The sequence below is a fragment of the Salarias fasciatus genome, unplaced genomic scaffold, assembly GCF_902148845.1.
Source record: "Salarias fasciatus unplaced genomic scaffold, fSalaFa1.1, whole genome shotgun sequence".
Lineage (NCBI taxonomy): Eukaryota > Metazoa > Chordata > Actinopteri > Blenniiformes > Blenniidae > Salarias > Salarias fasciatus.
In genome coordinates this window covers 922,223-938,849 of record NW_021941377.1, presented here as the reverse complement: position 1 = coordinate 938,849, position 16,627 = coordinate 922,223, and positions in this window count along the sequence as shown.

Sequence of the window (16,627 nt, the reverse complement as noted above, 5' to 3'; positions counted from 1 at the left end):
AATAATCAATTGCATAAATATATAAAATACTATAAAGATATTTATTTGTAAAGAAATCATTGATCTGAACAACAATATACTCTATCGAATTGGGATCTTTCAGCCAGAAAGACTATAAACATACTATAAATACTACAAATATAAATATATAAAATTAATTAATTGATTAAATAATCAATTATATAAATATATAAAATACTATAAAGTTATTTATTTATAAATAAATCATTGATCTGAACACCAATATGCTCTATAAAATTGGGATCTTTCAGCCAAAAAGACTATAAAGATACTATAAATACTATAAATATAAATATATAAATAAATAAATAAATTAATAAATTAATAAATTAATTAATTAAATAATTTTATAAATATATAAAATACTACAAAGATATTTATAAAGAAATCATTGTTCTGAATAACAATATACTCTATAAAACTGGGATCTTTCAGCCAGAAGGGTTGAAGGCGCCATCTTGTGGCAGAATTTAAGTCGTGCTGAATATTTCAGCATAGGGACACTGAAGCATGGTCTGAGATAATAATACTGTCGGACCAGCTTTTTGAAATAGATGCTGAGGATGTGACGTATCATCTCTTCCTGTTGATCGGTCAATTTCTGGCTGAAGTGTACAATTAAAGTCTCCACCTATAATATACCGAGATAGATAAAACAAAATAAATTTCTGAAAAAGAAGGACTGTCGTCATTGGGGCCGTATAAATTTACATGATTTAGCTTGATTGAGAAGATTTCACACTGAACAATAAGAAATCTGCCCAATCTACCGGGTCAACTCCTTCTCACTTTTATAATATCTTCGGGATCAGATGTGTTTCTTGCACCGTGTACACTCTTGAACATGAACAATGAACTTACCACCAAACCACGCCCCCTTACGGCAAGCTTATATACACATATCCCTCCCACACGCATCAAGAACTTGTCCACCTCAATCTGGATTGCCCTCAAACGCACGACAGGGTAGGTTGGATCCTTGAATCCACGAGTATCTCCACTGGGCCCAGCACGACCAAGTAGCAAAGAGTTGGGAGCGATGACTTCCACTGCCTCGTCTTGCACCTGGGCCCTAGCCCCAATAGGTCTTTCGTTTGACAGATTGGCAGCTAGAAAGAGGAAGGTTTGAAACTCCAGTACCGTCAGGTTACCTTCCTCACAAACACTACTCAGTGCTCTCTTCAGTACACGGACTGCTGCCTCCGCCGCCCCATTGCGGTGAGGAGAGTCCGCTGGGTGAAACACCCTCATCCAGTCAGTTCCTTTTGTTGCTGTCATACCGATCTTTCGACACCGGTCTTGCGCCCGCAAAGTTGGTCCCTCGGTCCGGCCACGGTTTTCTTGGGTGACCTCTGAGCGCTGTGAAACGCTGGTACGTTTTCAGGAACCCTTCGGTTGATAGGTCTTCCACGACGTCTTGAACACCACACCCCAGACTTTCATCGTCACCCTTTCGCCTCACAGCGTCTCTCACAATATAAGGACCGAAGAGGTCCAGCGACGTGAACCCGAAAGGTGCAGCTGGTTTCTGTGCATTCGAGTGGAAGCTCACTCATCACCTGCTTACACATCTTAGCTCTGGACTTCCGGCAGTGCATGCATGAGTCAATGATGTTTCTTGCGAGTCTTTGGCCCTGTATTACCCAGGCTTTAGACCTCACCCGCAAAATCGTACCAGTGACGCCCTCGTGGTTAGTTAACGGTCAGGGCTACCTCCCACCTTGTTGGAACAGGGATCTTTTTAACCTTAGCCAACCACTTCTTCACGGCCCTGCGAATGTAGGCAACTCCTCTACAGAGCTTAGCTAGAGAGCTGTACTTCGTTGGGTTCACTTGGTCGACGAGTGCAGCTCCCCGCGTTGCCTCTGGTTCATCAGATTAATTTGAGGTTGAATCTGTTTCAACTTTTGACAATCACTGAATGAAGGCACTGAGTGTCAGAGTTTGATTGACAGCTCCTGTCAGCTGTGTAAAAACAACTGCTCCTTATTCCTTTGCCATTTGGCAAAACTGAACCAAAATGTCACGTTTGATAGGAAAATTAGTTGTCTTTCAGTTGGTGAGGCTTTCAGAGCAGTCAGACTTTTAGTTTGGACCGTAGAGGCCCCAGTTTGTGAGAAGCGCGAGATTTTTTTCCCCATCCGGCTCCATTATAACTGAGAGCAAAAAAAAAAATGCAGAGCGCACACCTTTTCATACCTGTGAAAACGTACATATAACATGACATTTTCCCCACTTATGTTACATCATCTTGTTCGGGAGAACCTGGTGAAACTTTGCGTGTGCTCGGTTTGTTGATAGGAGTCACGGTTTAGCTGCAGTCGCCACTTGTTCGAGGTGCTGAAAAAAGCGACTTTTTTCCCTTTTCCCCCATTATAACGGAAGAGGGCCGGAGCAAGGCAGGATTTCAGACTTCCAACTTTGAACGCTAATAAAATCCACACCGTCAGACTGTTGACAAAGTTGTTCACAACTTTTGTAGAGAAATTTGTCCTCTTTCACGTTGCGTGACTCTTATGTCTGTACGACAAACGGTCTCGGAGGAGATAATTTTTTCGTGAGGCGTGATTTTGAGCAAAATTTTACTTTGAAAGGGAAATAGCAGACTTCCTGTTGGATTTAGGTCAGGGGTGTGAGCGCGTGAAATGTAGATCTTGATGAGACGAACGCGTGAGTGTTGCTTTGATCTCTCTACGACTTTCCTACATTCCGTGGTGACAATTTTACTGTTTCCAGGTGGCGCTAGAGAGGGTTCATTTTTCCATTTTATAAAATTTTTTGCCGGTCATGTCATGCGTGCCAAATTTAGTGAGTTTTCGTGCATGTTTAGGGGGTCAATTTGGTGTTTATTTGGGCGTTAGTATAATAGAGAACGAAAAAACGGACCACTCTCCCAGAAGATCAAAGTCAGCCCAGCCTGTTGCCATGGTAACCAAGTGGTATTGATCTCCCTTCCGGAAAGTTTCCCTATTCATGGGGGGAAAAAAAAATCGCTGCTTCTTTAGAAATTTTCCTGGTTATTTTTCAGCGGAACGCCGAGAAAAGTTATAGCACACCATTCCCAGGAATTATCTCTGTTACCATGGTTACTGTGGCCACAAAGATCGAAGCCACTTGGTTCCCATCTCAACAGAGATCAAAGCCACTTGGTTACCATGGCAACAGAGATCAAACCCACTTGCTTACCAGGGCAACAGAGATCAAAGCCACTTGTTTGCCGTGGCAACAGAGATCAAAGCCACTTGTTTGCCATGGCAACAGAGATCAAAGCCACTTGGTTACCGTGGCAGTACAGATCAAAGCCACTTGGTTACAGTGGCAACAGAGATCAAAGCCACTTGTTTGCAATGGCAACAGAGATCAAAGCCACTTGGTTACCGTGGCAGTACAGATCAAAGCCACTTGGTTACCGTGGCAGTACAGATCAAAGCCACTCAGTTGCCATCTATTCAGAGATCAAAGCCACTTGGTCACCATACCAACAGGCTGTGCTGACTTTGATCTTCGGGGAGAGTGGTGGCAGGCCCAAAGCCACAATTTCCACAACTAGACAATTCCCGCGGGAATTGTCTAGTTATTTTTTTATTATTAAGGTAAGGTAAGGTAAGGTAAGGTACTTTATTGGTCATTATACAGTGAATGTACAACGAAATTTGTTCTCTGCATTTAACCCATCCATCGATGCCACTGAGGCATTCCGTATGGAGCAGTGGGCAGCTGCGGGGAGCGCCCGGGGACCCATCTCCAGATGTGGGGTCAGGTTAATGGTCAGAATCACCTGACTGGAGGATTGACCTCTGGTGCATGTTATCGGTTGACGGGGGAAACCGGAGATCCCGGAGGAAACCCATCCAGACACGGGGAGGAACATGCAAACTCCACACAGAAAGGCCCGCACAGTCCGGGGATTGAACCCGGGACCTTCTTGCTGTGAGGCAAGAGCGCTAACCACTCATCCACCGTGCTGCCATACTATACTTGCCATTACTATACTTGATGTGTTGCTTCTTCTTGTCGCCCCTCCTCCGCAGTAACGAGCTCTTCCGGGATCATTCCAGCCGGTGGTTGCACATCTCAAACTGTGTGTCGAGCCGTTGAGGACCTGGGGACGTTCCCCCTCCTCACAAACATTGGAGTCTTCACCCGTGGGCCCATCTGTTGTGAAGGATTCACATGTAACGACAGATTTCTGACCACTACTCCTGAACCCACCACCACGACGGCCCCTGAACGCACCACGGCCCCCGAACCCACCACCACGACGGCCCCTGAACGCACCGCGGCCACTACTGAACAACCAGACGACCTCGCCGGCAAACTGCTGCGACTCCTGTGGCACCGACTCATCGACCTGGGCCGCGATCTGCTGGATTGCGTGCGGCACCCCCCCTGGCTGCCGCGGGGCTCCCACTGACCGCCGGCTGGCGGCCGCTGCCCCGTCCGCCTGGGGGGGAATGCAGCTCCACGGTGGGCCGGTTTGACACATGGGAATGTTGGACGAGTTATTATTCATTAATAACAGTGATATTATTATTATTATTATTATTATTATTATTATTAATATATAAATAATAATAACTATAATTACATTAAGATCTAAATTATAATACACAAATACCTAAACAACAACATCAACAACAACAACAATGATAATAAGTATTATTGTTTTTATTTTGTTAATATGATTATTTAAATAATAATAATAGCTACAATTACATTAAAATCAAAATTATAATACACAAATATCTAAACAACAACAACAACAATAATAATGATAATAATAAAAATAATATAATAGTATTATTATTATTATTATAACATAAATGATAACAATTACTATTTTGACATTAAAATCTAAAGTTTAACACAAACAAATCTAAACATTAATAATAATAATAATAATAATAATAATAATAATAATAATAATAATCATCATCATCATCATCATCATAAAAATAATAATAATAATAAGTAGAAAATTCCAGAAGAAATGTTGACCTTGTGCCAGCTGCTGCCGGAAGTTGAAGCCAATTGTTTTTTTTTTTTTAAATTCCCCAGGAGGCACAGCTCTGCTGTTGCCATGGTAACCGAGCCCCATGACAGAACCCCTCTGGGTTGCTTTGATGTATGACGATGATGTCATACATCAAAGTCTTTTTGGGCGAATCTCCTCCGGAATGAATGGGGAAAATAATAAAGGGCCGTTTTGTGGGTGATTTTTCACCGGTGGGGTTTAAGACTTCCTGGACAAACAGGAAGTGGTGACAGAATCTCTATCGCTGACGGGTTGGTTTGGGTTGATGTTGATTTATAGGAAGCTTTCTCGCCTCTTTTCCAGCTCTCTTTGTCAGCTGTTTGAACCATGTGACCTTGTTTTGTTTGTTTGGAAGCAGATTGAACCAGACTTTACTCGAATGCAATAAATGGTGGAAGACAATGAAGGGGAAGTGGTGTGTTCCTTCAACTCACGAACAGTGATAATCCAGATGATACCATTATATACCAGATTAATCCAGATCATACCATTATATCTCATATTAATCCAGATTGAACTATTGCATCCCAGATTAATCCAGACTATACATTATATACCAGATTAATGCAGGTTAAACCATTATATCCCACATTAATCCAGATTAAACCATGATATCCCAGATTAATCCAGATTATATTATTATGTACCAGATTAATCTGGAAATAATCATTATATACCAGATTAATCCAGATTAAATATTATATCCCAGATTAAACCAGATTAAACTATTATACACCAGATTAATCCAGATTATACCTTTATATAAGATAATAATTCATATAAAACCATCATATCCCAGATTAATCCACAATAAACCATTATATACCAGATTAATCCAGATTACACCATTATATCCCAGATTAATCCAGATTAAACCATTATATCCCAGATTAATGCAGATTAAATATTTTATCCCAGATTAAACCAGATTAAACTATTATACACCAGATTTATCCAGATTATACCTTTATATAAGATAATAATTTATATAAAACCATCATATCCCAGATTAATCCAGTATAAACCATTATATACCAGATTAATCCAGATTAAATATTATATAGAAGATTAATCCAGATTAAATATCATATCCCAAATTAATCCAGATTAAACCATTATATACCAGATTAATGCAGATTAAACCATTATATCCCACATTAATCCAGATTAAACCATGATATCCCAGATTAATCCAGATTATACTATTATGTACCAGATTAATCTGGAATTAATCATTATATACCAGATTAATGTGGATTAATCCATTATATTCCAGATTAATCGAGATTAAACCATTATATACCAGATTAATCCAGATTAAACCATTAAATCCCAGATTAATCCAGATTAAATATTATATCCCAGATTAAACCAGATTAAACTATTATACACCAGATCAATCCAGATTATACCTTTATTTAAGATAATAATTCATATAAAACCATCATTTCCCAGATTAATCCACAATAAACCATTATATACCAGATTAATCCAGGTTACACCATTATATCCCAGATTAATCCAGATTAAACCATTATATCCCAGATTAATGCAGATTAAATATTATATCCCAGATTAAACCAGATTAAACTATTATACACCAGATTAATCCAGATTATACCTTTATATAAAAAAATAATTCATATAAAACCATCATATCCCAGATTAATCCAGAATAAACCATTATATACCAGATTAATCCAGATTACACCATTATATACCAGATTAATCCAGATTAAATATTATATAGAATATTAATCCAGATTAAATATTATATCCCAAATTAATCCAGATTAAACCATTATATACCAGACTAATCCAGATTATCCCATTATATCCCAGATTAAGACAGATTAAACCATTATACACCAGATTAATCTAAATTATACCTTTATATAAGAGAATAATTCACATGAAACTATCATATCCCAGATTAATCCAGATCAAACCATTATATACCATATTAATCCAGATTACACCATTATATACCAGATTAATCCAGATTAAATATTATATCCCAAATTAATCCAGATTAAAGTATTATACACCAGAATAATCCAGATTAAATATTATATACCAGATTAATCCATATTATACCATTATATCCCAGATTAATCCAGATTACATATTATATACCAGATTAATCCATATTAAATACTATATCCAAGATTAATCCAGATTAAACCATTACATCCCAGATTAATTCAGATTAAACTATTATATACCAGATCAATCCAGATTAAACCATTATATTCCCGATCAATCCAGATTACATTTTATATATCAGATTAACCCATTATATCCCAGATTAATCCATATTAAATATTGTATGCCAGATTAATCCAGATTAAACCAATATATACCAGACTAATCCAGATTATACCATTATATCCTAGATTAATCCAGATTAAATTTTATATACCAGATTAATCCAGATTAAACCATTATATCCCAGATTAATCCAGATTAAATAGTATATACCAAATTAATAAAGATTAAACCATAATATACCAGATTAAGACAGATTAAACTATTATACACCAGATTAATGCAGATTATACCTTTATATAAGAGATTAATCCAGATTAAACCACTATATCCCAGATTAATCCAGATTAAATATTATATCCCAGATTAGTCCAGATTAAACCATTATATCCCAGATTAATCCAGATTAAATATTATATCCCAGATTAATCAAGATTAAACCATTATATGCCAGATTAATCCGGATTAAATATTACATCCCAAATTAATCCAGATTAAACCACTATATCGGAGATTAATCCAGATTAAATATTATGTACCAGATTAATCAAGATTAAACCATTATATACTAGATTAATCCAGATTAAACCATTACATACCAGATTAATCCGGATTAATATGATATCGATGTGTAACATAAAAACCCTGCAGTCTATCAGCCACTTCATGTTTAATATTCAATCATATTCTGATATAAAGGACTAGGTTTACATTTAAAAAAAAATTAAAATTAAATTAATTCAATTCACATTTAAAGTTTTTTTCATTTATAGTTTTTAAAATCTATTCATTTAAATTATTTAAATTTTTAAAAATTAAAATTTAAATAATTAAAAACAAATTAATTAAATTTCAATTTAAAATGGTTCCATGTATAATTTTTTATATAATTTTTTTTTAATGCAAATGATTATAATTTTATAATAAGAGAGAAAGAACTTCTACTTTCTTCTATGCTTTTTTTCTTCGGCCCCTAAGGGGGGCGCTCTAGAGTGAGAGTTCACTTCAAACAAACAAACAAAAAAAAATCAATCTATCATTATCCCACAAACACACTTGATCATAATACGAGTGAAATACTTCACAATATTTAAATTATTTATTTAAATTTAATTACATTTTAAATATGAATTAAATAAAAAAAGGAATCAATTATTTTTAAAAATGTAATTGTAAACATTTTAATTGAAATAACTACATTGAAATGTCAAATTGTTTCATTTATCACGTCTTTTTATTCAAGTACTTGTCGTTTATAATAAGAGAGAACGAGTGTCAGTGTGTCGCTGTCCGTGGTGCTGAAACCACTGCAGAGGACTCACCTCACACACACACACACACACATTACACACACACACACACACACACACACACACACACACACACACACACACACACACACACAGTTCATTAAGTCGAATTAAAAGACAAGCGTGACAACAGGAAACATGCAGACCTGGCAACCCTGTGCTGTCAAAATCAGGGATGGGAAAACAGATTTTTTAAAAAAATGAAAAGAACATCTCATATGAAGAAGCATCTCGAGGTCAGTCGGCTGATTAGCGTTAGCTCGCCGGTCAGCGGATTTTATTTACGTTGCGATGTTTTTTTTTTTGTTTTTTTTTTTTCCCCCCCACAAGTCATGTAGATATTGGCGATGGTCTTTTTCACACTTCATACGTGTTTTAATATCGTGCAACAGCAGTAGCATCTCAGCCGGGCGCACAGTCGAACCCAATGGAGTGGAAATATGCTGTGTTAAATATAAATATCTTTACAAAAAAAAAAAAAAAAAAAAAGGACCCAGACCTCCACTTTATTTAAAATTAAATTAAATTAAATTAAATTAAATTAAATTAAATTAAATTAATTTAAATTAAAATAAATTAAATTAAATTAAATTAAATTAAACAAAACAAAACAAAACAAAACAAAACAAAATGGATTTAAGTTAAATTAAATTAAATTAAATTAAATTAAATTAAACAAAACAAAACAAAACAAAACAAAACAAAATAAAATGGATTCAAATTAAATTAAATTAAATTAAATTAAATTAAATTAAATTAAAAAGCGACAAATTAAAAAAAAAGAAATCAATTTAGCTCAATTTAAATTGAAAATGTTTGCATTTATAATGTTTTTATTTCAATTGTTTTAATTCATAATAATTCCAAATTTTAAAGAACTAAAATTGGAATTAATTAAATTTAAATTCAAAACGGTTCCATTTATAATGTTTTTAATGTATTTATTTCAATTGTTTTCATTGATGATAAGAGAGGAAGAGCTGCCGCTTTCTTCCATGCGTTTCTCTTCGGCCCTCAGGGGGCGCTCTAGAGCCAATTTTTTTTTTAAACCCCGATATTGAAACACATATTGAAAAAAAAAAAAGACAAATTTCGCCGGAACTGGATTTAGTGCAAAAATTTGGTGAGTTTTCGAGCATGTTCAGGGGGTGAAATTCCAGTTTAAAGAGCAGAAGAAGAAGAAGAAAGAAAGAAAGAAAGAAAGAAAGAAAGAAAGAAAGAAAGAAAGAATAATATTTTTTGCAAAAACAATATGCGATTTTTTTTTTTTTTTTCCTGCTGTTATTTCGCCCACATGTTATATATTTCCGGAAAGGTCTCGACAAGCCCGACGCCCCTGTGAGAGCATGAAAGTCCTTTGGACTCGTCGTTGTCTGTGTTGCAGAAACAATAGGCCCTTCGCCCTTGGCAGGCCAGGGGCTCGGGCCTAAATAATGGGCTATTTTCACAGCTTCACTACTTCCTGAAATTAACTGTGCACATTCATTTCCTGTCTTGCATTATTGGCCAAACTGATTAATCCAGGTGTGTCTGGTTTAGACTGCTGCAACAAGACACACCTGGATTAATCATTTTGGCCAATAATGCAAGACAGGAAATGAATGTGCACAGTTAATTTCAGGAAGTAGTGGAGCTGTGAAAATGGCCCATTCTCATATATTTACACATAATTAGAACGAAAGTCACCAAAAGTGCAATATAAAAATCGCGGGAGAGCCATTCTCTCTTCTTCCTGGTGTCGCACTGCAGCCGTTTGTTTTACACAATCCAAACTTTTCTATATGGATCGAGGACGTCGCACACCTGATGATGTCACTGCGACCAAAAAAATTGAGCGAGAACAGTATTTTTCTTGAAAAGGTGGAAAAGGAGGAAATCTTCAAAACTGTACAAAACTTTGGAAATAAGAGCTCGACTGATGGTGAGGGGTCGGATATGATCATTGCGAAAAGTATAATCGAATTTGTCATGGAGCCGTTTTACCTACGTTTGTAATCGATCATTAACCGCAGGAGTTTTTCCCCCGATGAAATGAAATTGGCCAAAGTCCTACCCTTGCATAAAACCGGCGATGAACACAACTTCTCCAACTATCGTCCGATCTCGTGACTTCCACGGTTTTCAAAAATATTGGAGAAGGTATTTTCAACAAGACGCGACAATTTCCGACAGAAACAAAGTATTTCGGACAACAGTCGAAACTGGTTTTCGGGCTCATCGTTCCACAGCACTGGCGAGAATGGAATTCGCAGAGAAAAAAAAAAAAATTGCAACAGAGATCGATAACAGTAATTATTTTTTGAAGTGTTTTCATCGATTTACAAAAAGCTTTTGACGTCATCAATCGTTCGAAATTACTAAAAAAAAAAAATGAGTAAGCACGGCGTCCGGGGAGTAGCTCACCGTTGGCTCTCAAGTTATTTGGAAAACAGAAAACATTATGTACATATAAATGACACTGAATCTGAACTACGGCAAATTAAATGTGGTGTGCCCCAAGGTTCGATACTGGGGCCACAGTTAATCATTTTGTACATGAATGATTTTGCTGAAGTGTCCAACCTTGGGAAAATTCTATTCGCAGACGATGCCACGCTATTTCAGTCTGGTAAAAACATACAAGAAGTCCCAAAAGTAATGAATGAAAAATTGAAAGTAACAAAACGCTGGTTTTATCTAAACGGATTGATCCTAAATGCCAAGAAAAAAAAAAAAAAACTGATGTTGTTTAATAATAAAAAGGAAAAAAAAAATGAAAGTAAAACTGTAAATAGATGGAGTTGAAATTCGTGGCGTAACCGAAACAAAATTCTTCGGAGTGACGATTGATGACGATCTAAAGTTACACCAAAGGGAAAGTTGGGACAAAGAGTTCAGTTTTTTTTCTGAACAGTTGTGCTTTATTAACATTGTATAACACTACGATTTCGCCATATCTCGTTTATTGTGTTGAAGTGTGGGGCACGACATGTAAAACTTATTTACAGACAAGTGTCATGTTACAAAAAAGGGCTTTCAGGATAATTACAGTCATTACCGAGAACCGTCTAGTTTATCAAACTGAAAGTGTTGAAATTCCACAACATTGTTGATTGAAGCATCCTGAAGACGATGTCCAAGGCCGAGTGGAAATGATTGCCTTGCAAAATCTTCAGATTATATTTGAAATAACAACTAGTACAAAGAATCTTAAAGGAACGGACGCGTTCAAAAAAAAAACCCAGATTCAGAACCAAAATCAAAGAAAAGGAGCGGACTTATGGAACGCTCTGAAACGGGAAATCAAAGAGCGCAAAACAATCATGACATGGTGCACCCTGTACAGGAGGTGGACGTTGCTGTGCACAAGGCAGAGGTGAGCCATAGCCCAGCCCCGGTCCCCACCAACATCAGTCAGGGGCCATGTCAGGCACAGGGTTCACAGTTTGTCCCTTCAGCAGATGTGATGGCCATGTTGGAGAAGGTCCTGCTGCGTGGAGCCTCTGACCAGTCACAAAGAAGGAGGCCTGCTCCACCAAGGCGGCCTACAGACCGGATCAATGGTTTCACCAGCAAGCCATGCCTTATCTCCAAAGATGATGGTCACAGTGCCTTCTCTCATTGCCGAGAGAAGAAACTATGTTTCCAGTGCCACTCCCCAGGCCATTCGTGGCGTGACTGTCCGAACCAGAAGACTGCCTCGGGGCAGCAGGAAAACTGAGTGGTCTGCATGCAGGGGAGGACAGTGCAGATCACCACAATAAGCCTCCCACCAGTAAAGAGGAACCTGACATGCCTGATAATAAGTCCCTTTACGAGTTGTACAGCAGAGCGATGCCCTCATCCAAGAAACTGATATTTCAGGGATCCCAGACAATAGCAAAGACTAACAGTCTGTTCTACACACCTGTGTCTGTGAAGGATGGCCTGGCTCTGAAAGCACTGTTAGACAGCAGTTCGATGGCCTGTACCATAAGCGAGTCCGCTGTTGAATCCCTGTTGCAACAATGCCCCGACACGAGAAGAGAAACAGCTGATGATTATGTCATTATAGGCTGCGGTGGACACCGTGTTTCCCCCAAAGACATGTATGACCTTGATGTCACCGTTTACGGATGCAGAATGATTATTCCAGCAATGGTTGTTCCGGGTCAGATGGAAGAAGACGATCCTTGGCAGTAATGCCATCAAGCACATTCGGACTCAGCTGAAGAGTACTGACGGCTACCGGAGACTGGTTTCCTCGCCCAACAATGGTCAGACAGACGAGCACAGTCAATTCTTGTCACTGCTGTCCAACACGGAGAGATGGAGGGGTGACTACATTCCAGATAAGGTGGGAACAGTAAAGATCAAGAGTTGTATGCCATTGAAACCACAGAGCGAGCACCTCATCTGGGGCAAGTTGCCTGAGAAGGCGGTGATGTCAGTCGGCAGTACAGTAGTCGTTGGGTGCCTGTCAAAGTCATAAATCCCACTGACAGAGCTGTGGTGCTGAAGAGGAACACCAAGATCGCAGACGTGTCTCCCTGAATTGCAGCAGAGGACCTGCCGATGGCAGACGAAGTCAAGTGCACAAGTGCAACGTGCAGTGTGTGCAGAGCAGTAATGAGCAGCCAAGGTCAGACGAAGAGGACATGGTGAGTGCACTAGAGGCTCTGGGCCTGCATGATCTTGACCTGAAGTCATGTGATAGCTTAAAGCGAGAACCGTGAAAGATGCTTACCTGCTGCCCCACCGGGCCGATGCGCTAGCCCCGCTTGGAGGGAATGCATTCTTTTCCACGATGGACCTGACATCAGGCTTTTACAACGTCCCCTTGCAGCCTGATGACAGAAAGTATACAGCGCTCTCGTCGCCCTTTGGTCTACATGAATGGAATTGTCTTCCTCAAGGTCTATGTAACAGCCCAGCAACCTTCATGAGGATGATGATGTCCATATTCGGTGATGTGAACTTCACAAACCTGTTGTGTTACCTCGACGACCTGATGGTATTTGCGCCTACAGAGGAAGTTGCACTCCAGTGCCTGCAGATGGTGTTTGCCCGCCTTAAGGAGCACAACCTTAAGCTCGCACCCAGGAAGTGCTTCTTTCTCAAGAGGACTGTGAAGTTTCTTGGGCACGTTGTCAGTGAAGATGGTGTTCAAACTGACCCCGAGAAAGTGAGAGCCATAAATGACGTCCAAGTCGCTGATCTCATGGAATCTGATGGGAAAACACCTTGCCCCAGTAAAATCAGGTCATTTTTAGGTATGGTGATGTATTACCAAAGCTTCACCGAGGCGTGTTCTACCAAAGCAAAACCGTCGTTCAAGCTCACAGCTGAACCTGGTTCCCAGTGCAAGCAGCAGAGGGGTGCCAGAGCTGTTAGGAAGAGAAGTCGAGACAAACTGTCACCTGCTGATTGGACCGAGGCATGCCAGACCGCATTTGAGACATTGAAGCACGGCCTCATGACTAGTGTCACTCTAGCTCACGCAGACTTCAATGCCCCATTCATCTTGGCTGTAGACGCGTCCTTTGACAGGATTGGAGCTGTCTTGTCGCAACTACCACCTGATGAGACAGTTTCCAGACCTGTTGCCTTTGCGAGTAAAACCCTCTCCCGCTCTCAGTTGAACTACCCTGCACACCGGCTTGAATTCCTCGCCTTGAAATGGGCAGTATGTGGCAAATTCAGCCACTGGTTGAAAGGAAGACACTTCACCACGTGGACTGACAATAACCCCCTGACGTACATTCTGACCAAACCCAGACTGGATGCGTGCGAACGGCGCTGGGTAGCAAAGCTCGCTGCATACGACTTTGACTTAAAATACATCCCCGGCCCAAAGAATGTCGTCGCTGACGCCTTGAGTCGTGAGCCGTTTGTCCAGTCGTGTGTGGGTTATCGCCTTGTGACCGAGCCTTACCCTTCGCTGTTGAACCAGGTCAACAGTGTTAATGACAACACTGTCCAAGATGTGTTCAGAGTGTCCAACAACGGTCAGGATGTCGTTGAGGGTGGTGCTGGACCCATGGATGGGCCAGGGCCGGAGACGCTTCCACCGAACACGAGTGGCTCAGTCGAGTCAGAGGATGTCGCAGCAATCCTCAATGCTCAGTCCACCGGCGGTGTTAATCATGTGATGGGTACAGGTGCTGCCCTCGGTCTTCTATAGAAGGAAGACCAGTCCACTGCACTCCCTCAAAGCCAGCTCATCAGTTCACAGGAGCAGGACAGCACAATAAGCAGGGCCATGTACTTTGTTCAGAGACACAGGAGACCTACCAAGCGTGAGACCTAACAAGCGTGAGAGGGCTGCTGAGTCACGTGGTGTGATCAAACTGCTGAGGCACTGGAGTGAACTCATCATACGAGATGGCACGCTGTACAAGGCAAAGAAAGATCCCCACATGAACAAGAAGATTTTCCAGTTCATAGTGCCTGACTCACTGAAGCAGAAGGTCCTCCATGGTCTCCACGATGCAGCAGGTCACGAGGGCCAACACCGTACCTTGTCTCTGGTGAGGCAGCGGTTCTTCTGGAGTGGCATGGAACGTGACGGTAAGAACTACGTTCGAACCTGTCAGCGCTGCATTGTGGGGAAGACGCCTGAGCCGCAAAGTCGTGCGCCGCTCAAGAACATAGTCACCTCTGAGCCTATGGAGCTGGTCTGCATAGACTTTTGGTCTGCTGAGCAAGGGGACAAGTCTGTCGATGTCCGAGTTGTGACTGACCATTTCTCCAAGATGGCACATGCTTTCCCGTGCAAGAATCAGACCGCCAAACAGGTTGCTCATCGTCTCTGGCACAACTTCTTTCTCATTTACGGTTTTCCGCACCGTGTCCATTCAGACCAGGGAGCTACCTTTGAGAGCAAGTTGATCAAGGAGCTTCTGGAGTTGTCCGGAGTGCAGAAGTCCCATACAACTCCATATCTCCCCATGGGAAATGGAATCACGGAGCGATTTAACAGGACACGGGGGGGGGGGGGGGGGGTATGATCAGGTCCCTTCCCCCTCAGCCCAAAGCAAAATGGCCACAAATGCTGCAGTTACTTACCTTCTGCTACAACTGCACTGAGCACAAGACAACAGGGTTCGTGCCGTTCTACCTTGTGTTTGGGAGGATCCCTCGCCTCCCCATTGATGTCGTGTTTCAGAATGCTCTCACTGATAACAATGTCGTCAGTCACTCTGACTTTTTGTCCAACCTGAAGAAAGACCTACACGAGGCTGCTCAGATTGTGCAGAGGAACAGCCTCAGGGCTCAGACTCGCCATGCCAACCTGGACAACCGCAGAGTCAAGGGTTCACCTCTCGTCGCTGGAGACAGAGTGTTGATTGCCAACAGAGGTGTGCCAGGTAAACGCAAGGTTGCGGACAGATGGGAGTCAACTCCGTATGAGGTCATGTCTGTCAAGCCCGACATCAATGTCTACAGAGTCAGAGATTCCCTGACGGGGAGAGAGCGAGTAGTCCACAGGAATCTACTCCTCAATGTTGGCTTCTTGCCCTGTGAGGAAGACGTGGACGTTGGATCTGCTCACTCGGGAAGTGACGTTGCAGAGAATGGAAGTGACCTACGCCCCTGATGTGCCTGACATGATGGAAGACAGTGACGCCCGCACGGTCAACTGGCTTATGCAGGCGGGTGCTGATGACATTGGTTTGGAAGGAGATGATGAATCGCTTGAGCAAGGGTCTGATGCCGCCCAGTCTGACTCTGTCTCAGTCACTGCATCTAGCCGAACCACCCATCCAGCCCTTGGACGAGAAGTTGCCCTCTCCACTGTTGACAGTGCAGAATGCCCACCACGGCACTCTGAAGATGTGGTCCCCCCCTGACTCCCCTGATGCAGATTTGGCCCCTCCCTCGACTGCCCTTCCTGACAGTGACCCTCCAGACTTTGACTCTCTAGTCAATGAAGCCCCTGACACAGCCGTTCCCGACAGTGACTGTCCGATCTCTGATATTCCAGGCCCTTTAGCTCAGGTGTATCATGCGCAGCCTGGTGGTCGCATTCTCA